This window comes from Etheostoma cragini, chromosome 3, assembly GCF_013103735.1.
Source record: "Etheostoma cragini isolate CJK2018 chromosome 3, CSU_Ecrag_1.0, whole genome shotgun sequence".
NCBI classification, from domain to species: domain Eukaryota; kingdom Metazoa; phylum Chordata; class Actinopteri; order Perciformes; family Percidae; genus Etheostoma; species Etheostoma cragini.
The window spans coordinates 6842680-6867278 of NC_048409.1; the positions used below are offsets into that span (position 1 = coordinate 6842680).

Here is a 24599-nt window from a genome sequence, read left to right on the forward strand (position 1 = left end):
GGGGACTTCTGACTGTAAAGATTTACTGTAGTGGCGAGTAGGGGAGAACAGGCTGGACTAGACTCTTGGTTTCTCTTGTAATGCACTGCTACAAGCTTCTTTAAAAAGCCAAGCCATCCCCTGCGCAACATGGACAACTTAATCTGCAAATGGAGTCAAATTAACAGGTTGGTGCACAGCAGCAGCAGCAACAGCAGCTCATTCATCATGTGTCAGGAAGCTTTCAGGTGCAGATCTAAAGAACATTCAGCATTCTCTTCTCAGTCTATGGTTGAAGACAGATGAGAAACAAACTTCTCCTGTCTGCTAACTCATTACTAGCTCCCTACATCTCCTGACTACACCACTGTAACTCCCATTTGGCTGGGCCCCTGCAGCTAGCTTAGACTTACATTCCTCCATGCTACACCCCACCTCAATCTGCTTCCAAGGCTCTCAGTAACTGCCCGTATCCACTTCAAAACCCTGTTGCTTCTCTTAATGGCTACAAAGGGAGCCCTACCCTCCAACCTCTTAGCCATACTTCAGCCGACACTATGCAGGGTAGTATGTGTTACTTTGCGCGTCCATCTGTGCTGCTCCGACATGACTATCGCTTTACCAAGTCAAGAGTTTTCACAGCCGTAATCTCAAACCCTCTGACAGCTGCACAGTCGCTGCCCTTTCTCCATGCTAGAAGGACGACCGCTCTCTTAAAATGCTTCATCTCTTTTTGCATGTGCATGTTGTTTTGCATTACATAAACCACCGCAAGAGCGGTCATCTTCATGGCTTTGCTATCACTGACTCAGCATAGATGTTTTTTTAAATTTTTGTTTACGATTTTATTTGCTATTTTCCAACCACATCCATTTTTTCCCCCTTGAGTATCAGCTATATTCCTAAAATATAAAAAACGTACAGGCCACTCACTCCAACCTACTCCACTGTGCTCATTACAGAGGCTCATCCTGCACTACACATCCATTGTGATGGCCAAATGCAATTCCCTGGAAATTGTCGAGCTGAAAGAACACAGGCTTTGGCCTCATGCTTCTTCAATGCAAAATGCTGCTGCTATCTCGTGTATTTTATTAATGCTATAACATTCTCCAACCAAGCCATTTTGGTGGTGGATCCTCCAGAGCGCAGATGCTGGCTAAATTGCCTTTTTTTTCCTCTCTGGATAAAAAAGCCCCCCCCCCTGTTGCTACGGCAACTCCCCCTCCCTCCACAAAGTCAGGACATGTCACCGAGTGCTAGACACACAGTGGGCTCTTAGTTAATAATTCAGTGATAAATTAACGGTTTTGTGAGGAAAACAGGTGCCAGAATGGCAGGGAGCTTAGGGGAAATAACCCAGCAGAAAAAAAGGAGGGAGAAAAAGAGGGGTGTGTGGGTGTTTCCCCCTTCCAGACTTGTGTGGAGGCACAAAAGCGACCCCCTAAATACAGGCTCTAAATCCAAACTTGGACCCTGTATGGGGAGACGTTTTTATGTATTAAAGAACGTGGCCTAAAAAAGCAAAGGGGGGGGGATTGTAAAGGAATAAAAAGCCAGGGCTCAAAAGGTATCTGCAGCATTGTCTCTCCACAGGCGTGGGCGGCCCCTGAGGCCTACATTCGGCAAGGCCAAAGGTCAGGATGGCAGGGGGTGCATTCTTCACTCCCAGTGGTGTTTAGACCAGTCTGTCTGCCTCCCTCCCTGCCGGTCCATAGACTTACTGCTCTGTATTTCTCTCACCATCCCTTTCTTTGTAAACCTATTACACACACGGGCCATATCCTAAAATTATGTGGAAAGAAAAGTAATTGCACCCTTCTGTCATCCATGCATGCTAAACTGACATTTTTCAACAACAAAAATGCAAATGCAAAGGGAATACAATTAAAAACATCACTCATTTAGACATTTATGTGTGATTGTGATGTTATTTTAGGCGGCTTGTCACGCAAAACCTTTTTGAGGATCCTGATTTGCTGTCACACTCAGTTTGTATGCTTTATAGAGCCCAGTAGTATGGTTTCAGAAGTGAAAAAAACGATCTAATACCTATCCCATTCTGCCTAAGGATATTAAATCATAGCCATAGTGTCTAAATCATTTGAGGTAGGATCACCACACGCTATGAGATTGTGAAAAGATGGTTCATGCTTCTTTTTCTTCTGTAGAAGCCACAAAACCTTGTTTTAAGAAAAACTACCCACAATCCTAAGCTTCTGGCTGGAAGTGCTGCAATGTAAACGTCGCCAAATGCTGAGCAGAGTTGCTAACGTTTAGCCTACATTAGTAGCAAACATTAACATGTCAACCTTATTCAGATTTGTCTGCACAAGTATGTAAAGTAAGATATACACAAACATGTTTATGTATGTTACATTATGTATGTGTGATGCAATGTGTAGTCACGGTAACATTCTTATTCAGGTCAATCTCTGTAAGTCAATCATTAAATTAGGCTTAACTCAAGTGAGCCGTAATGATTTACCTCGACACTGTTCACAGGATGACAGAAGCTTGCTGTATGAACACTGTGTCATGGTTTGTAACCCACACCTTCCACACCACCATCAGCCTGCATTTCATCAAGTGGAGGCCTGCAGGGTCTAAGGGACAGACAGATCGAGACGATATGAAGCTGGGCTGGCTCTGGACCAGCTCTACCAGTTACCTTAGCGCGACCCTCTGAGACTGGCATTGTCCACTCGCAGTCATCTGCCAACTCATGACTTGGAAAGCCTGCTGCCATTTTTCATGGTGTGAGCCAAAAAGGTAATAAAACACACTCAACTCTCTCTCAACTGTAATCCAGGACAGTATGGACGGATTCAGCCATCACATAAGGTCAGATACCTTTATTGCTGCATGTCTTTCCCCCTCTCTCTCCGATTTCCTGTCTAAAGCTATCCTGTCAAATAAAGGCCTAAAATCTTAAATAAAAAGCACCTTTAGCCTTATTAAGTCTATGCCTCTACACTTGGGCAATCTGAGGCTATAACATAATAAAGAGACAAAACACACACATTAGAATTAGCCTTTCAGCACACTTTGAACTTTACATGTGTGCTTTTTACACTTACTGGTTAATTAACTGCACAAAGCAAACAGACCCACAGCAGCCGTACATTCATTCTTCCCATTAGCCTCCATTTTGCCGTTTCTCTGGTACAGCGGTTTCCTGGAGTGCCGGCGGAGAGGGGGGTTGGGTGCAGGGTTTAGACAGCTTCCCTGTTGTGCCCTCTGTTTGACCCCACATTTAACTAACACCACTCCTCCTCCTCGTGCTGGAGCCCTGGGAAGTCTCCCCGAGACGCTGCTCAATCCCCAACCCCATCACAACACAACACATTAATATTTATAGAAATTTAAAGGGAAGCTTTCAGACACATTATCAGCGTTTTGTGCATAATCAGGGCAGCCTGGAATTCTATATACGACAATCCATATAACACATCTTTCCATTTAGGTAAATGCAACAAGGCATTACTGAGGAGAATCAAATCTGATACACAAGACAATGAATTGATGTAAACAAAATAAAAAATAGACTGTGGCATATTCTTGCAAGTTCAATGCATGTCACGCTGTTGGAGATGAGTCTGATAAAGTTATGGGCTCATGTTTTCAGTATGTTGTTATTTTATAAAGAGTCTTTGACCACAGTGCTGGCTCATCTATGCATTACAAAAAGTGTGTTTAAGGAAAACATGTTTTAGCACTAGCAACATGTTTGCTCACTGTTTTGCACAGTCTATGGTTTTGCATCATTTTAAGTCGTATTCTGTTTGTAAGTGTGGGTTGTAACAGCGATGTTACACAGTCAGAATTTTGATGCAGTCTGTCTTCGGTGGGCGGACGTTTCTCACAGTACGATCTAACAACACTGTTTGACCACTAAAGATTTCACCACATTTTTCTGATTTTTAACTTCTGTCTGCCCAAAATCACATAGTGACCATATCCAATAAAGGGTAATATACACAATAATTGCCATGATGTTAAGATGCTGTGTACTTGGCAGGGTCATGTGTATTTTTGGTCCATTCGTACCATCAACAGCCAGCATGAGCCTCATAAATCTGAATGGCACCCTGTGTCTGCTTTGCCTCTTAAAACAACACTCCTACAGAAGTAGCACTCCCTGGCCTCAGCATGTGAACATATAAACAAATCATACACTCACACATATATACTATAAATAGCAATATGAGCCTGACAACCACCCTCTGTCCCATGACGTAGAAGTCCAACTTCTCACATATCTTCATAGCTTCTGCTGCTTTGGGCTTTGATGCACAATGATCAACTGACACATCAACAATGGTTCCTATTGTTGAGGGAAAGGATGTTCTTGCTCTTTCTGCCCATTACCTGAGCTACATGGATATCTACAGTGACATTTGGTAACATGGTAACACTTTATACCCATCTAGAAGCTTGTTTCCTCCTCTAGCCATACTCTCATTAAAAGTCACATCTGTTTGGCTGCCGGCCCCTAGATTTTTATAGCTGAGCTGTACAGCTGGACCCCACTCGTATCTTGCACAAGCTCCCCTCCCTTTGCCCACTCGCCCTTTTCCATACAAGCCTTATTCTCAGTTTACTCTGCCCCCCCCCACCCTTCCCTCCATCCCCCGACACTTTTCACAGCAGGGGACAACAGACTCAGGCTCCCATAAGCTCCCTCTCCAACAGAATCAGCGCATATTGGCAAGTTGAAAAGACTCTTGGGTACAGATTTCATTTCAATCAGATTAAGTATTGCACAAAACATAATACAAATCTAATATCCATCAAGTCTGGGCCACATGTCTAGGGTTGCACTGGGGAAAAAAACCTTACAGGCACACAGTTTCAGCAACAAAAATACATCTATTTTTCCTATTTCATCGATCAATAACCACTTCATTATAGCTTATAAACAATGCAGGTGAACTTTATCTATGGTAAAGTGGTTGACAGTTTGAATGTCCTTAACTTGTATCTTGACTCCCACAATTTAAGTGGGACATGGGGGATATTATGTCACTGTGTTTACATCAACCACAGAGTGCCTTACAAAACTGCATTTCAAAGAATAATGACAAAGAGTAGATAAAAAAGAAGGACAAAGGAAATAAAAAAAATTCAATTGGAAGAGACAGGATGTCTTGGAACAGCCATAAAACAAGACATAAAAGCACATTGTAAAAATGCTATCTTGTACAACTCAGCTTTGAGAAGTGGTTTAAAAGATGCTACTGATCTGGCTAGCCTCAGCTCTGGCAGAGTGCTGCAGACCCCCGGAGCCTCAACAGCACAGACCGGATCATCTTTTGTTATAAGCACAGTCCTTGGAACAAGCTGGAGCGCTCTGCCAGAGGACCTGAGGCTACGCTCCCCCTCATAAGTACTTATAAAAAAGGTCTGATATGTAGCTTGGAGCCAAACCCCTGCTGAGCTTCAAAATAAACATCCATCAATTTTCTAGATATTTAAGGTCAGGACTGTGATGGCAGCACAGCAAGTGTGGTGTCCTCTTTTCCTTACAACTTCCTATAGCTTCTCTCGGGGGATCTCCAACAGCTCCCAGTACACACACACACAAACACACACACACAGACACAGAGACTTGGGAAATTTCTATAAGGTGCCTGAACCACCTCAACTGTCTCCATTCAGACTGTCAACAGCGTCTTAGAGTGCTAGAGAACACCTGAAGTCTAAAGAGGTTGCTGTTGAACTATAAAGTCTCAGTTGTGGATTTTCCTTGAATGGATCAACAGGGAGTTTTCCCAAACAGTCCCTGGTAATGATTAAATTACCATAAACAATATACGTAATGTGAGAAAATAGGTTATGAATTGTTTATTGCGACGGATTTAGTATCTCAAACAAGTTTCATGTCTATGCAAGTTGATCGTCAACCTTACTTGCGGATGAAACAAAACTATTGTATGCTTTAGAGAATGGTCAGCAGGAAAGTGGCTAAAACGTTTGGGGTCGAGTTTTTCAAGGCATTTGAATGCATCTTGTTGTGTTCAAATCATATCATAACTCACAAGCAATGATAGCATTAGTTTTATATCCTTTTACCCTGAAAGGCTGAGTTCTCCCTTTCTCTTTCCTGCCAAGTCAAAACACTGAAACACTATACAACCAGTGTCGCTTTATTTTGAAGAGCTGATACGATTTACACATTGATGTCACAGCTGGCATTGCCTAATGTGCTGAAACTCAAGGAACAACTAAACACTTGCAAAAAAACATGTCTGTATTTGTAAGACAACTATAACAACGGCTTATTCAATGCCACACGCATCGTTGCTTTTCGCATTTGTTGCTTTTTCTGTTACATGCTGCTAAAGTGCTGTGTTGAAAGGTGACTAAAAAAAAGGGAAAATTAGGCTTTTATAACCGTAAACAAACAGCAGCAACAGACATGATGAAAGAAGGGTATAACAGATGGACAGACAGAGGAGAGAAAGGGAGATGAGTGTCAATTTTCAGGGTTTGTGTCACTCGGGTGGAGGGCTGACTGCCGGGGAAGAGCACAGGTTCAAAGTTCAAGCCTTTAATAGCCTGGCTGAAACAGCACAACCTTCATCCGTTCACGTCTAACTTCCATCATCCCCTGATCCTCCCTGACACCACCGCTTCAGCCTTTAAATGAAACTTTAACAAGGAAAACCCCTTTTATTTAAACATTCAGTAATCTCCCTGCTCACCACCTTCCCATTTTGAAGACCTGAGGGCTTCTTGAAGTGGGATTTGTCTTGTACACACCTGTAAAGACTCTCAGAGGGAAACCAAGCCAAAATAAAAACCTAGCTTTTTTTTTTTTTTTTTTTTTTCTGAGTGATTTCCATTCACAGAGGCAAAGCAAGCCATCCAGCGTCTTGAGCTTGAAGCTTCCACTGCATCAAAAACATGAGCAGCATCAGAGGAAAGTGTGCGCTCGGCGGTGTGTTTGTAATTCAGCTCCACAAGCCTGACATACAGATCTGAGGCCTCCCACAGATGCAGGCGGAGGTCACTAGCCCTGGCTAAGCCTTGGCTTCCTACAGACTCTTCGGATATCTTATTTCAGCAGTTCAAGGGCTTTTTTTTTTTTTAGACAAGATGATGTAATCCTTAGGCACAAATCCTCCCCACTCAATCCTACACATTCATTTACGTTCCTACGTTCCTACGTTCAAGGCTGGAAATGCTTGAGCCACTGGCAATTAAATACTGTATCAGCTTTATGATGTTTGGTTGAAAGCATTGGCCTTACAGTGGGGAATTAATGTTGCCAATGCCAACAGCACTAATCAGATCTCTTGTTTCTAAGATACCTCACCATTTCAATTCCAGCAACCTGTTGCACCAGCTATGTGTCAAATCAAACATGGCTTGGTTACAATGTGGACACCGGGACGTGCATTTTGCATGGCATCCCTTTGACATTTACAATGACACAGACATGCACGCTTGATATCGTGCTGGGCTATTACAGTTTTGGGATTGGATGAGGTAACAGATCAATTTTAAGTACCATTTTCTTGTTTTGGGAATTGCTAACCCCTTGGCTCTTGAACACTTAAAGTGTTGGCTTCTGCAGTTTTTTAGAGCCTGTTGATACTATTACTGAATGTCCAACACCCTTCTCACATCATTATACTGTCGCAAGAACTGTGCCTGATCGTTCCTGCAACATCTTACCAATGATTCACACCCACTTGGCCAGCTGTACACTTACTAGGTCAGTAGTAGCTTTCTCTCCAACGTTACCTAAATGCCTCACTGGACGATGCAACAATGTTTTGGTGACGGTTGACTTAGTTAAGTTGTAGCAGAAAAAACTGTTGGAAAGTAACTAGTTACAACATAGCAGTTAGTGTGTTGACCTTATACTGGAACTTATGATCACACTTATGCTCAGCTGGTGCAAAAGGATGCTGACCTTATTTCCCCCAACCAATCCTGCTTTATTCCCAATCCAGCAATGCTTTTGTGATACATAAATTAAATCTACTGAAGCTGACTTTGGGGTAGCTGATAAACAGTAAACTACCATAACTGCAGCTCTGCAAAGACATGATTACCTTGGCTAAGATGGCCAGACTCTCCTTCATCTTCAGTGTTTTAAACATCTCAGGCCACACATAGGAGCAAAGCACAGCAACGCAGGCTTTAAGATTTGTAATCAGGCTTAATAACTAAGCTTTTTAAAGCCTGCCAATAATCAGGAAGGTAAAGGGAGAGAAAACGGTGTGGTTTTGTTTTTTTCATAGATCTGTTCATTCATTTTACAGGCCCTAAAAGACATGAGTGCTGGATTTGTATCTGTATGTTTGTAGTCAAAACCAACAGCATCCTTTGGACTGCACAATACAATACAAGTCAAACAAACACATACTGGACTGAAATTAATAACAGGGTCATACTGCTTCAATTACATTTGAAACCATAAGCTCATGGGACCTTCGTAGTGTGTAGAAAATGGAGTCTGGTTCAAAGGGTGGGGAAGGGGTGTCCTTTAGTGCTTGGACTTCCTCCAACAGTTCTCTGGACTCAGCCACAGGAAACCTGCACATAACTGCAGCCAGAAACAAAATGGTAAAAGGAGGAAGAAGAGGATGGACCTCAGTGACTCTCCTGAGCTGCTTGTGTAAGAAACAAAAACAACTGTATATTTTACATCGTCCTCATTAACTGGCATATTTAAACAACTTATTATGCATCTTCAATGAGGAAATATGAGTAAGCCAAGTTTCCTGAGAGTGACCCGCAGCCTAAAGATATACAAACATGACGTCCTGCTAATGACAAAACCCTGAATGCATTATCGTCCCGTGTTGGTTTTGAAAAGCTGTCCAGGGAAATAAGATTAATCCACATTTTTTATACAGACGAGAGAGAGAGAGAGTGAGAGAGACACACATACATAGATAGATAGATCGATAGAGAGAGAGATGCACTTTTCAAAAGGAGTTAAGTTCAGTAATAGGCTAACATTAAACTAAGGGATTCATTGCCAAGGAAGCAGGCCCTCCCATTAATATGAGTCATGGAAGACCACAAACTGCAGTCATAAAAAAATCCGACAGCCAACAGCGTATTAAGTGCCATAACAAGAAAAGAAAAAAAGTCAGTGAAATGGTTTTTCATGCACTTCCAGAATTGGGAATAAAGCACAACGACCAGTTTCTTTGTCTTCTTTGCCCTGATCCCTGATACTGACACCTAAGATCGAGCTCCACTCACAGACAAAGAAGACACACATGGGTGAGGTGCAACTCTGCCTCCGTCTGTGGCAGCCAGGAATGTGCTGCGGGTTTACTAGGTTTATAAATAACCGTCAGAAACAGGCAGACACAAAAGGCGCTGCTGTTCATAGCCAGGCCGCTCTTGCAGAGCACCCTCTCCGCCCTCCGACTAGCGTCTCTCACCGGAACAGTTAGCACCAGTGCCCGACCCACCTACCCAGCATGCCTGCCTGCCTGCCTGCCTCCCTGCATGTGTGGGATACATGCACACACAAGCTCCACCAGCCCAGTTAGGTCTGAATACATAAAAGAATAGTCAAAGCAACGTTTGAGCATGCAAGGTTGTAGTATGTGTGGGGGGAGGTAGCTTGTGTGTGGGTTGGGTATCCAATTCGGGCTTCAACATTGATTATTTTCATGACTTTTTAGGATGAATCCGTAATTGTTTCGTCCAGTGGTTCCCAAACCCCCCACACAGGTGAACTCACAGCCCAAAAGTTTAATTTAACCCTATTTTTTTTAATAAAATTGCATATTGTTATGGTATCGTTTTTATAGCGTCACTTTGCTTTGTACTAGTACGATTGAGTGGCAGAATCTGGACGTTCCAACCATGAGTTGAATCATTTTAGCTCCATTTTCCAACCATTTATCTATTAGCCAACTATGACACTACTTTGATCAATCTATTTATTTATTTAATAACCTGTAGCTATTTATTATCACCATTTATTTTATATTTAATTAGCTTATCTTAGCCAACATTTGTCATCTAATATGTTCAGCTACTCTACAGTTGGCTAAATGCAACAGGGTAGTTTATTGCATTTTTGTTTGTCAGGGACCATGTACAAATAACATTGTTTATACAAAGAGAAATATGTATTGTCCCTACTAGCCAATTTCCACATTTTTCTATAGCCATTGGTAACTGTAAGAGCACCACCTGGGGTACAGAGATACAACCCATCTGACTGGGACCAAACTGCAAGAGTACATATCAGCTCTAACAGCGATAAGCTACTTTGGGAAATAATGAGACAATGTGGCTGTTGGGTTGTTGCATGGCATAATGGCATGACAAGTGACAGGCTGTGTTTTTGAAAAGCGGTGTGCAAAACTAGCTGCGCCAGAGCTGATAGGAACAGATTATGACGAGAATCAATCTGTGCTGCCACATTACAGCCTCCATCCCTTTTCTCCTGGTTACTGGGGCGCAGACGCCTGCTGATTCCTGCGCCTGGAGCTCGACCAAGATAGAAATCAGTTTTTTTTTTCAGTCCACTCATCCTTTCCAGTCCTCCAGTCCTCCATTCCTCCCTTCTCTCCCTCCCCTCATCATTCTTCTAAATAAAAGGACTGTAATGGCATGTATTGAGCGTGCTAGAGAGGCAGGGAATGAGGGAGGAGGGGGGGGAAAGGTGATAGGCTGCACAATAGCCAGTCACACCATATTTAAATGCTTTTCTCCGACACACAGTAGAAATGGAAAGTGAGGAGGGCGGGACGACATGTACTCATGTATGTCCTGTTCTTCACGCTGTGGACAATTGGATTGTGATGCCGATTCTGCTCCCCAGCAGTGATATGTCAGTGACGGGTTTCTCTCAAAAACACCACATACATCAGTCAAAAAAAACTCATCCGAACCAGCTCTGCTTTCCCTGGCCAGGAAGCAAGGATCCTCTCCTTTTAGGGCACTAACACAGAGAGAGTCACCAATGGCATGGTGGGGAAACAACAGAGACTGAAAATAGATGTGTCTGCCTCAAATGTATCATGTCTCTTAATGTAACACCCCAATCCAACATTTTCCATCCTACTAGAAGTATATACCAGAGCAAGGAGCCATGCATTACCATTTCCAGTCAGTCAGATCTCAGTGACTGCTTTTCTGGGAGCTTCTTTGTTACGAGTTCAAATAAAAATAAAAAATGACTTAAACCAGCAATTTCGGTCATCTGTTTTAATAGAGAATACCAATCATTTAGAAATATTTGGGCATGTTTTGTAGACTGACCATGTTTTTAGGGTAATATGTTCAGAGGAGAAACATTTGCTGGCAGAGATTTCCAATTCTTCCTGTGGGTGTGAGGAGATTGACAGCAAGCCGATTGCCGTAAACTTTGGCACTATACAGGGGAACTCCCGAGAAAAACAAACTTCATTGTTTGAGGTGATTGTGGACATCTGGCAATTTTTATGGTGGTTCTTTTTCATACAATACAAAAAAAGTGAGCAAAGACTTTCTCTGAAGAATGAAAAACAAAACGCTTCATTTTCTAAGCTGACTGTTTTCAAAAATAATGGTTATTGATGATACATTTAGCAAGAAATAATCGTAAACAAAAGTTCCTCAAATGTGAGGATTGGCAGCTTCTTTGAATTTTGGATGAGAGCTAGGTGGAAAAAAGTTATTTCTCACGCAAAAACATCAAATGGTTCAAGCTTCTTTTTGATTGGACAAAAAAAGAGCGGTTTCAAGACATTACTTTGAGTTTGAAGATGTCACCTGGGAAAAGACCAAATTCATTAAATCAATTAGAAAAGAGCAATAATGTGCAGGTTAAGTGATAATAAATTAGTCCTTGGACAAAACAAGAAACATGAGCTCTGGGAATTAATTGAATAATCAAAAAAATTTATTAACAGAAGATCTGAAAAATGTTAATAACCATTGCAAATCCTAATATGTAATTTGCAGATCCCTTGTTTGATCACAAGGCATGTTGAGATTAAATCTCAAGAGGAATCATTACACTGCAAATAACATTACATGTTCTTTCCACTCACAGCCATTGAGCCTATTTTCTTTTTTACTTTTACAGGTCCATTTAAAGCGTTCGCCGCATTAACATCAGTGCTTAGCGACATGCAGAGTGTCGTTCCTTTGCAAACACGGATTCAGCTGCTCCATGTAGAGCGGATCTAATCAAATGCTGTTCCACATTAACAGGATTGAGCGAAATCTGTAGTGACCTACAGATTTCTGCCTGCTCCCTCCGGCCTGTGAGTGGCACTCGGTGTAATGCATACAAGCAGGGACTAGACGAAGTATACACATCCTGCCAGACACAAGCGAAAACGACATCCATACACACAGATGACCGGCCCGCATTGTGCCTCGGGGTGGTGGAACATGGCGGCGTGGTGGCAGCGTTACAGCCGCACAATGGCCAACTGGAGAGATTTCCACAGTGAAGCTGCTTTTCAAGGCTTAGGGTCTTTATGTAGCCCTGGGCGATATCTAGAGGTGTAACCTGTAACGTCACTCTCAGTCTCTAATTGCAGGTTTGGCTCTACCTCAATCATTTGGCTTGAACTTAATATTGCCAGTCTTTGCCTGCAGTCATTTTGTTGTCACTGGGCTTTAGGGCTTTGGATGAAAAAAAAACACTATGTTGCTCAGTTTTTGCTCTCATGGCTGCCAAATACCAACCAGGAAACTGTGGCCTGTCAAACACGTAGTATACTGTATGTGGTGGCCTCCGGAGCACACGGTTAGTGAGTGGTTGCATTCCCCAACATAAACTACCAGCGTAATCTGAGTCCTGCATGTGGTTTGCTCATATGGGCTGAAGCATGTCTCATGAGAGCGGACAACAAGCTGCATGCTAATTAACAGCTATCATGTTTGAAATCAATTCTGTTTTACTCAGAGCAAGCTCAGAGTGCTAAGCTCTGCAGCGTGGCGCTCAATTATATCTTTGACTTGCATGGAGAACTAAACAGTCAAAATGGACGAAATGAAAAGTATGACGATATTCGAGCTGAGAGATCTGAGATATAAACAGCAGGCCAGTGTTCTTACAAATGGGGGGTCCATATGGGAGTCTGCTGCACAACCGCGTCTGTTTATGTGCTCACTCACGTTTGTTAAGACAACAGAACAACTGGTCAAGATCTCGGCAGTTGCTGCTTCGCCAACGGATTGCACGGACCAAATAATATTTATAATTTCTGACAGATAACCTACCGCCAGAACACTGCACAGCCTGCTCTTGGCCGTTTTCAACCCGAACTGTATGGAACTGAAACTTCTGCTATTTTTTTTTTACCCTATACCATAAGAACCCACTTTAAACCAGCGTGAATTTACTCTGGCACTCCTGTGGTGACTAGAACAAGATGAGTAAAGGAAATGGCCTCAAGGTCCTGACATTAAATATCTTTAAAATTTTTAATGTATCACTGTAATAACTGTAATGTGCTCCCCACGATATGCTTGAAGTACACTATCATGAATCTTACTAATCTTAGCAAATGCAGCTACCAAGTTTCTATTAAGATAAATAAATAGGTGGTTTGTTGACTTTTTCCTTTAATCAGGAAACTAGATGAGGACAAAAATTTTAAAAGTGCCAGTGGTAGCCTAAAGGCTCTAATTTAGACAATACAACCCCACAATACGTGTGTTGAGTGGCATAAAAGATATGAATCAATTGCTATGTTTAAAAGTAGTATTGCAAAAGTAGATAAGTTAAGCTTAAAAAAGACTAACTGAATACCAATTGACCTTTGTCACTTCTTCCTTGACGCTGTGGGATTTTCAAAACTTGCAAAAAAACTCTTTTAAAAAGAAAATAAAATAAAAATCGATACAACATAGTATCGCAATATTTTCAGTGGCAATGCTGTATCAATACACAGGCGCCAAGTATGGATCTTTTATTATATAAATGTAGGTCAGTTTGTCTGCTTGACAATCCCATTTTACAGCAACAAAATATACAGAGAAATGTATCTTTTTAGATAAAAAAGGTATTGACAAAGTTTCCTTTTGGGGACATCATTTGAAATTGGGAACAATTAGAAGTGGGTTAAAAATATTACAAAAAATATCGTATTGTGGCATAAGTATTGTGATGATATCATATCGGGGGGCGTGATTCTCACCCATAGTGCCAACCACCACCTATTCTTGAAGACAAAGGACATACAGGAGAGGGATCCCAAAACTACAATAGGAAGCTTTTCCTTAACACACATTTATCCTAAAAAATTGAAAGGCTAAACTTCTTGTCCCTTAGCTGCATCACCTTTCCTTGTCAGGGTATGGGCAAAGTACTGCAAAGCTTCCAGGTAGCCTGCCTCCTAATTTGCATAAAGTTACTCTTTATAACTTTTAACCCCTCAGTGGTCCGTCTTGTGTCACCTGCTTTCCCAAAATGCTCGGAAAGGTGCCTAAAACACCTTAGCAGGGCTTTGCATAATTGCATTGCACCAGGTTGAGCAAATCTTTACTGTGGTGTTGGATGAGAGCCTCAACAGTCTAGAAAGAGAATGGCAAAGATTAAGCTTGTGTGTAAAGTTTACATTTTGGCTTGAGGGCAACTCGGAACGAAAGTTGCAGTAACAAGTCTTTGTAAACAGAAAACGTTCATCTTCTGGAAAGCATGAATGTGTTTGCCAGTTTTACCATCAGAGTCTGTCAGATTAACGCAGTGTTTGGGAAGAATGTCTAAACCAGATTGGGACACTATGTGAAAGGACAAAAGGATAGGCAAAAGTGTGGCATTCCTTGCCTGGGGATCATGTAGATCCACAGAGAATTTCAGGTAAGATGTTCATGAAATGGTAGCTCAAAAACAAAATGACCAAAGCTGTTCAAGGGGGAATTTTAAAGCAAAATCGCAGCTGATAACTAAACTCGATGGGAGTCATCATGTGAAGACTTGGCTAGGAGTTTTTGAGATGCATCCATCTTACTTTTTAATTAGAGTCACGAACATGAGAGGCAATTACGTGTCTTGATTCAGCTTCTTGTTGATTAGTCGTTTTGTCTCTGACCAGACATTTATCTGGGAAGCTACAGGATTTTTTTCCCCAGAGGACTACAACGTTCACTTGTGTAAACCCACCAGGAAAGTCTGGGTGGTCCAGCCAACTGAGCAGCAAATGGACCAGCCTAGGCTGGTTAGGCCCACATTAGACTTTTGTATGGGACACTTTCTTTGTCCCCCAAATGCATTTCTTTCCTGTGAAATGACAGTCCTCACAATGCTCCCATTTATTTTTCCATTTTAATGAGCTCACAAAACATCCTGAATTGCCTTACTGTTTCCACAGGGAGATTTAGTCAGCAATTTTCATACATCACACAACAAAAACCAATCCAAAAAAAAAACACTCATGCCCACATGGAATTACAGTGGAATATGAAGACAAAAAGGACATGATGCAATGATGCTTTAATAATTGAATTCCTTCCACAGTCCATTCCGTAATGGTCTACAGAAATCCAATAACCACTAATTGCTGTTCCAAACATGAGCACTTGGCTCGTAATGACTCCACGTCTTTCACATAGTCAAATATTTCCTTCTGTCTCTACAAATAAAGCTCATCTCGTGCTTCAACCCTGTAATGAATTCACAGCGCAGCATCCCTCCCTTCGTCAGATCTTAATGATTAAGTGAAGTAATTGCCCAAGATCCCCTCAGCCATTAGGAGTCCACCAGGCTGGTCCCTTAGCAACAAAGATCTGCAGCCTGAAGATGATTTCCTGTGTCAGACAAATTGCACGGTTTTTTTTCTTTTTCTATCCATTATGAGAGCATCTACAAGCTAACGCTGCATCCGTCATCTAGAGCTATATAGCGTAGTGTAGCCTACAGTTTACACGTCCTAATCTTTAAACCTGACCCTCTGTTTGGAGATTGTTGTTATGTCCAATATGAACCTCTTCGAACAACCCCAGGACAGCAGAAAAGAAAGATGTGTTGCAGGATGGACCATCGGTTTAAAACCATTGCATATTTATTTTTTTTAATTGGAAGAACCTAAAAGCACTCTATATAGCAAAATGTCAGCTTTCTCTGGGGAAAGCGTACATTCAGAAAAAGGCATTGGGAGGTTTATTTGATTAATCCCAAACAGCTGCATAATTGCTGCAGCGTTGTGCTCCATTAGGCCATGATGAGCAGCACAGAGCCCAGCTTTAGAGGAGTGAAAATAAAGTGGACATCCTGGTCAAAGATCTCTTTCATTCATTAGTAATGATATCTTTAAAGGCGTCTGCCTGGAGGGGAAAAAAAAAATACATACTTTGAAGTGATCGGTGGAAGCGGAAGACAAACTACTGTTTTTCTATATGTTGCTATGCCTAAATCCACAATACTGTATTCTTGTTCATATATATAACAAAAATAAAAACACTGCATGGTAATTTGCACATTAAAAAATGGGTTTCATTGGTTGTTTCTGCTGATTCGAGAGGGCTATAATATCACATCTGCAGCATAACTAGGACACTAAACTCCACATATTTTGGAAGAATGAACACACACTCACACACTCCTTGTGTAACACTGTGGTTTAATGTTTAACATGTGATCTCTATCATCCCCCTGCAGTTTATGTACTGATCGTAATTGTGACAACGGTGGATTCTTTGTTTGTAAAGAGTTGGGAATTGGGAAAGTTGTCTACCTTTGCAGCTGGAAACATAGTTCCTTTGAGGATCCTGAAGTCACAAAGGGAGTAAGAAGTCGGTTGAGCGAGGACTTTATTAATGGTAATGGACCATATTGAAATAAATCTCTGGAGCAGCAGTGTAGTATTGATGCTTAACAAGCCCCGTCAAGAGACGGCTTTGCATATATTCAGCAGCATTGTGGGAGCTGATGAGGCACCGCTCCAGTACTCAGGAAGAACAGGACACACACACACACAAACACACACACACAAATGGATTTCACTTGCATCACCTTAAACCCTGCTAATAATGAAAACATCTCAACAGTAAGGCTACCCCTAAGTATACTCATAAAATTGTATTAGCCACATGTATTAGCATGCCCTAATTGTTTGTTTGAAGTGGATTTCTGTAGTGTCACTACCTTTCAGGCCCCCCTCCAGCACTCGCTCCCACTTATCTTGAGTGACAATGACACTTGTGGCTGCCCGGGGCAGAGGGCAGGAATCACTCAGTGAGGCCTGGAATAAAAAGAGCAGCCTTGTTGGCATGGGGCAAAACGCCACAGCCACTGCGAGCAGGGGTAGACTTCATGAGCTGCAACGCTTTTAGTTCCCACCATGAGCAGCACATCGGTAGTTTAGGGGCAGCTGGGCGCAAAAGCCGGAGACAGAGTTTCAGCCTCCCCTTACCCCTACCCGTCGTTTGCCGTTCCTTGAAGCAAAAAAGCCATTTGATGCATAAAGGGATAAATTATATAGTCAAGCTTTAGTCAAGCTGAAAGAATCTCTTCCGCAATAAAACGGGATGGTAGCAACTGGAGGAGAGATGTGCTAATTTAGAGGGCAAGATCCATAAACCCGCGTGTGATAAGAAACTTCAACTGTATTGAGAGGAGATTTTTCGTCCTGGGACATGTTACTAGGTCCCATTGTATCGTTTGTAACTGTTTGTAAATGCTGATGTTTTTTAAATTTACAACAAACGAACAAAAATTAATCACACAAAAAAACTATATTGAGATGCTTGACCTTAAAGGGATTTTGTACTGCCAATAAATATCCATGTACGAGTATCTTTGTTTAGTCACATATGAGATACATGTTGTACAAACAGAAACCTGGATGGATTTTCAGGACAAACCCAAGTCACACAAACAAATGCTACAAAGAAGGAATGAGAGTAATACTTTTTTTCTTTTCTTCCTCTCAGCATCCTGTGGCTTTGTTTAACATGGGAACTCAACCCAGAGACCACAGAGAGCGATATCAAAGCAGATGATGAACAATGCATGACAAACACTCTGCATCCTGAAGTGGGGCCTGCAGTGACGGCCATCTTGCTTGATGTAGGACATAAAAAACACACAACAACAACAACAACAACAACAAAAAACACTGGAAGGGAGTGGAGCTATAGCTATGCTCCTGATCACCTGTCGGATGTGCCAGATGCCATCAAGGTGCACAAATCAAATATTGAGAGTATAAATGGCACCCCCACTCTGGCATGCAGCTGTTAGTTTATCTATAATTCAACATCCTGGTCTTCTCATACAAGTTACAGCTAAATGTATGAGTATTCAAGAACTCAAAGTATTTTAGTTCTATATAAGCAGATTTTCCATATTTCCAAACATTTAAAATTGGTGGCAACTCTCAGCATGATTGGTTGATGTTGACAACACAGTGGGGTGCCGGGCTTATGGAGAGAGCTTCTTGGAGAGGAAAACGTTGGAATGAGGAGGAGCGGGCTGGTGGTAAAGAGGATTACGAGGGGCCAGTGGCGAGGGGACTATTGTTAAAGCCTGAGAAAGTGTGCAGGAAGAGTGGCACACACTCTGGAAACTAACTTAAGACTCTGGCCTCTCTGATGAATAACAGGAAACTGTGAGATACATTTCTGCACAATAATGCACAGCCATCTCCTATAATCCCTGAAATGAATTTAATGTTCACACGTCCATCTTTATACAGAGACATTTATGAAGATGGGCAATCCACAAAATGTGTTAAGCATAAAAAAATATGTCATGGGAGCAATGCAGCATGTGAGTGAACTGCCTGTTTAGCATAATTCTGACCAAAGCGATTGCCTGCTGGAGTGTTTCCATTTTTCAGCGGCTGCGTTTGGCAGGCAGAGATGACAGAGTGCTGCTCATCTGGGAAATGGCTGGGCAGGAAGATGTTGCTGAGAGGCAAAACCCACCATGTCTGAAAATGCAATTATCAAAAAGACCTTGAGCTGCAGCCATGAGCAATGAATATGTTCACCATTAAAGCGCTACAAATTTGTGACAAAAGAGAATTCCAATTCTTTTGTTATTACACATGAGAGGCACTGACAACATATTTCATAACCAGCTTCCTGTGTGCGACAAGGTCTTAAGAATGCACTTTTTTGCCAAATTTAGAAAGGTCCTGATTATTTGACAAGAGAAATTTTTCTTTGCCGATTTCTTTTTTTAAAGCTTTTCTTAATAGTTTGAAGTGGGCTGGGCTCAGGTGGAGAAAGGAGACGTTAAGTACCTTGCACCACTTTGAATGAAAATTTGATGCCAGGGATGGGGTTGTTTGCTCATGTTGGCCATAGAGTGCTGCATGGGTGACGTATTTTTGTAGGCCGACCAGGAAGTAGGCATCAGCCTCCCTCGACAAAAAGTCAATGGGATTTTTCCAATTAGTATTCCATTTAGAAAAAATAAACTCTGTGGCAAACAAACGTTTGCGATACTTACACATCACGTTCAGCCATATAATATTCACAAATGAACACCACAGTTGGGATTTGCAAGTGAAAAGTCATTTATTTAGGCCATGAACAAACTACATCACCGCCTCTTGCTCCTTATGACCTCATAAGGAGCGAGATACCAGATTGGCCCATCTGAGCTTTCCCAAGGCTTGGGTTACACCTATTGCCATTTCAATCCATTGGGGGACCATAGGCAGGCTGGGGGAACTCATATTAATGTTGAAAAACCTCATAATGTGAATTTCCATGCCATGGGACCTTTAAGCTATGAATGTGTTGGAGAAATACTTGAGGTTTGAAAACAAACTGTCAGGGTCTTCAATTATTGATACTAGTTTAAAAGCCGCTTTGGGAGCTTTTCTCACCTCTGCACCTCATGGAAAAAGAAACAAAACATCCACACGTTTAGAGACCACTGACAACTGGAACCAAACACATACATGTCATAAATAGCAAGCAACCTGACCCAGTTAGCCCGTCCTGCTCTCTTTTGTGTTGGTGGGAAGAGCACAGTGCTGCAGGGGTGGAGTCTAAAAAAAAAACACAACGTAGCGAAATGGTGTGAGTGCACAAGTCTGTGTCCAAGCCCGCCAGGTTGATAATAAATCTTCAGAGTGTATTTGTGTATTTATTTTTTCCAAAAATTGCACCACAGTGCAGCAAATCACTGCTAGGTGGTTATGGCTCCATTTGCTAAAAATAATTTCTTGAAGCTACATTACATCCTTTGAAATTCTTTCAACGGCTAAAGGAAACAGCTGCAGTTGAACATTGTTGACTAAGCTAGCATGCTAGCAGTAATTATTGCAGTCCTCATGCTGGCATCCTCCTACAGCTGCTCACACTCCAACACTGCAAACACAAAAGCCGGACCACGATCGCGGTGGGAGCCTCGATCTTGTTTTACGTCTCTCAATCCAGTAATTTACACAAACTCTACTAACCGTAGACTTCATCACTACACTCCAAAACCACCAGCGTATTTCCTTTTGGTATTTATATTTAAAAAAAAGACTGATTCAAACAGATTTCCATCAGTCAGATCAATAAGTGGTATCTGGGTGTTTGCATAATGAGCAGCGGTACTGTTATGAAGTTACATTCATAATCACAGCATGGTGATATCCAAGCCGGGTCTGAATGAACATCAAAAGCACAGTAATCTGAAGAATTTTACATGAAATATGACACGTAATGGCTGCAATTTGAAAAGATCAAAGATGGTGCAGATCATTGGAAATGCATCATTTCCTTCTTTTCATCACTGGTCTTTCAGCTAAGGAAAAAAAACATGGCGCAGAGCTGCCTCTCCTGGCTTATTCTGACGTCCTGTGGACAATATCGTAAAATAGGAATCAACAGTGAAAAGGAGGAAGCCTAATTAAAAGATGATTCTGGCATTTCTAGGATTCATAATGGAGGGGAAATTGAACAGATAAAGGAACATGGGATAAAAGACCACCCTCTACTGGAGGCTGTAAAGCGAGAAATAATCGTTGAAAGCTATTTAACTGAGCCACAGTAAAATCTGAACAAACTGTGGGTCACAGCTGACTATTACCAAAGGAATATCCGGTTTCATATAATCTACACTCCTGTTCAAGTTTTTCAAGATTCACAGCACTACTCTAATACATGCAGGCTCGAGTTCAAAGGGATCACACTTGAGAAACCCCAGTGTATTATTACCTAATATTCCAAGACAGTGTGTGGTACACCCATTTCGCAAACACCGGCAACTTATCAGCCACAAAAGACATGCCATCTGTTATCTCTATCCCTGAACTTAGACAAACCGCTCAGCTTTCGGTGGAAATATTTGGAGCTTTAAGGCCACGCCAGGTATTTAACTTGACTCTGCTTTCACCTTCTGAGAATGGATAAAGGAACTTGTTAAGGAGGCCTAGAAAGTGAGAGTCCGCCCCACCTTTAGTCCCAAAGCATTGTACTTTGTTCTGCACTTGAAACTGTGAAGTCCAAGAATAGCCTCTTTGCATGAGTGAGGTCTAATACTGCTTTCATATTTTGTAATTAGATTGTAATTACAGTACGCATATTAAACATATCTCCATCCATCTGGTAGATCCCTACCCAGAATTTTTCTCTCACCACAGCAAAGTTAAGGATTCCTCGCACTCACTTAGCTCTCGCAAGCTTTAAGAAGTCCAATGGAGAGAAAGCAGAATTTCATAAAGCACCTGTGAGGATTTTGACAAGCAGAAAGTTCAGCCAATTTTTTTTCTTCTTTAAAAAAAAAAAAAAAGTATGTTTGCACGAGGTTTGTATCTGCAGTTGATCTCGACTGCTCAAACAGCGAACACCTGGAGCAACAAAGTGCTGAGGGGAAGCGATGAAGGGACGGAGATGCCTTTGTTTCTCAAGGGGTTCGGATAGGAGAGAAATGATTCCACATGTAGGGTTTTCAGCTACAATGAGCTACACTATGCACTCGTCTGGTTTGGGTCTCACCTTTCTCTCTGAGCCAGGTTTCATTCATACCAGAAAAACCTAAAGTTATATTTTCATTTGCAACAATAATTCTTGGTTTTATTAACCCGCCTTTAAAAAAAAGAAATAGTACATACCTTTCAGCTCTTACTACACATAATAATTATGTGATAGATGAAAAGGGAGAAGGGGAAAAGGTATATTAAGTTGGCAGAAAGACTCACACATTCCTGACCTTAATCTGGCTTTTCTTTCTGCTTCAGTTCATCAGCTCTGTAAGCGTCTATGGGGGACTGTGTGCACAAACACTTGGCTATTGATGTGGCTGCATTATAGACATTTAATGATCCTAGTGTAGTCTATACATTGCAGAAAAAAAGAAAACTTGAGGACCACAACACACAGGCCGGGGTTGTCAGAGCAGAACCTGCTACCATTGGACTTAAAGGGCACACCTGCTGCTTCCAAAACCAGCAGCGCTGTCAAATGAGCATGTGGCGAGTGACATACTGGTGAGCTGTGGAGCAGAGGGAGGGTTAAGTATTTTGTCTGTGTTTACCCACTCCCTACACTCGCACGGTCTCCGGGCTCAATTTAACACCTCACAGGCTATAAGTCACTTCAGCGGCAAAGGTCTCACTTTAAAGCTTGTATTCTTCTGCAAGTTAATTTCCTTCAGAAGATGTCTACATCTAGGATGACAAGGGGCGGCTGTGGCTCAGTGGTAGAGCGGTTGCCTGCCAATCGGAAGGTTGGCGGTTTGATCCCCGCCCCTGCAGTCATTGTCGAAGTGTCCTTGGGCAAGATGCTGAACCCCGAGTTGCCCCCGGTGCTGCGCATCGGAGTGTGAATGTGTGTGAATGTTTATCTGATGAGCAGGTGGCACCTTGTACGGCAGCCCCGGCCACAGTGTATGAATGTGTGTGAATGGTGAATGTTTCCTGTAGATGTAAAAGCGCTTTGAGCAGTTGTTAAGACTGGAAAAGCGCTATATAAATACAGCACATTTACATTTACAAGAAAAATGAAATTAATTGGTCTTCCTGTGAAGACGTTAAAAAGGTTAAAAAAAAATTGGCTTTATCAATAGGACAGATTAAGACATGGGAGAGAGGCACCCTGGACAGAGATCATTTTAGGACATCAAAACATTCCTCCTGTAGTTGCGAACACTGAGTTTGTGTGAATGTTTAGCCAAAAACAACATGATGTATTTTTATAGTGTGACAATATCATATCTCCTCTATCTCAGGACTCTTTTTTTAAAAGTAATTCATAGGGAATGAAAGTAATTACATTATAAGTCACAATTACTCCTGGTGTCAGACAAAAATAATTTCCCCTGGAAAGTGATTTGAAGACATTTTGCAAATCATAAAAAGTGACATAATGCGGATGTGAACTGAACATTAGAAATAATACATGAAAAAGCTATTTTATTTCACTTCTGTGAGGTTGTTGGGATGAAATTCAGACATTGAATGCATTTGGAAAGGTTTGCTGCATCTGTAAAATCACGATCCTTATGTAACAATTTCAGGATTTCCTTTTTGATTTGTTGAGGTGGGAGGGGTGGGTATGCGTAATTTTGTATGATAAAATATAGAATAACAATATCGTAAAAGCTGAGAAACACTTTTTGACTGAACACAATCCCATTTCATTGCCTGTTTTTGCTAATCCAGCAAATTACATAACCTTTCAAATGAAGTTAAATTTAGTTGTGCAGTTATCTTCACTAACATGCAATTTTGCCTATAAGGTCCAATACAAACAGAGATATTAAAGGGAGTACACAGTATGTATTGACATATCGCCAAACCTAGGGTAACAAACGTTACTAATATGACTATCAGGCTTACTAGTAATAGCATTAGGCAAAACCCCCTGCATTCAAAGCACAAAAAGCTTAAATTAAGTCAGTATCTGTAGCTCAACTAAATTCCTTACCATTCTGCTGGCAAATAATACACCAGATATTATCAGGATGTTGAGGTTGTTTTGGCTTGTCGTGGTCCATGGGCACCAACCCAGTTACACATTCTCACTGGTTCATTAACGTTGGCACGATTCTCTGCATACATATACCCAATCCAGCTGTCACAGGGGCAAATAAGTGAATCCAAAAAAGGTCAGTGATAGAGCGTTAATCAATACTGAATCATGCAATCTGCTTTAAAACGGTACCTTGATGTTATGTTTCCTATATAATAAGCCAAATCCAAACAAGGCATGATGAAAGTTGCACCCTGTTTAACTAATTATTGAAACAAGAGAAAATACCTCCTCTGAAAATGTAGATACCACCCCTTCATTAGGATACAAGACTGACTTTTGCCATGACTCTGTGGGTAAACAATTTACAGATTTAAAGTCTATAATTTGACATTGCATCCAAAGAATATTCCCTGGATAAGAGCCCTGCGTTCTGTTATCTCCTCCACTGCTGCACTTTGACAAAGCAGCACCAATCATCATGCGTCTCCACACAGAGTGGACAATGTGCGGCACAAGAAAGACGCCAGCAACAACTCTGTGTGCCAGTAATCTCTCTTTGAGGCCCCGGCGTCTCTAATTGCCTGGACACTTGTGTCCGAGGGCCGCTCTCGTTCTTCACTAAAAAGATGAGACCTCACATGCTCCTTACAACAAGCTTAAGCTGATAAACCCTTTCATTCAACATGCCCGTGGGATCGGTGCTCCATGCAAACAGATTGGGTAAAAAAAGACTAATCAAAACACCGCTTAGCCCCCAACATAGAGGCAGAGCT

At 41.7% G+C, this 24599-nt stretch overlaps 1 protein-coding gene across 2 annotated transcripts in view; it reads right to left on the reverse strand.

Annotated features, from left to right (window-relative positions):
• Positions 1-24599, reverse strand: part of nxn (nucleoredoxin) — a 62591-nt gene that overhangs the window by 25635 nt on the left and 12357 nt on the right. Inside the window, exon 1 of one of the 2 annotated variants that reach the window (XM_034867196.1) lies at positions 19847-19890. The exons of the other annotated variant lie outside the window; for it this stretch is intronic. The gene's annotated coding sequence lies outside the window, so the exon portion shown is untranslated. Of the gene's footprint in view, positions 1-19846; positions 19891-24599 lie in introns of those variants that run through there. 2 annotated transcript variants of the gene reach the window in all.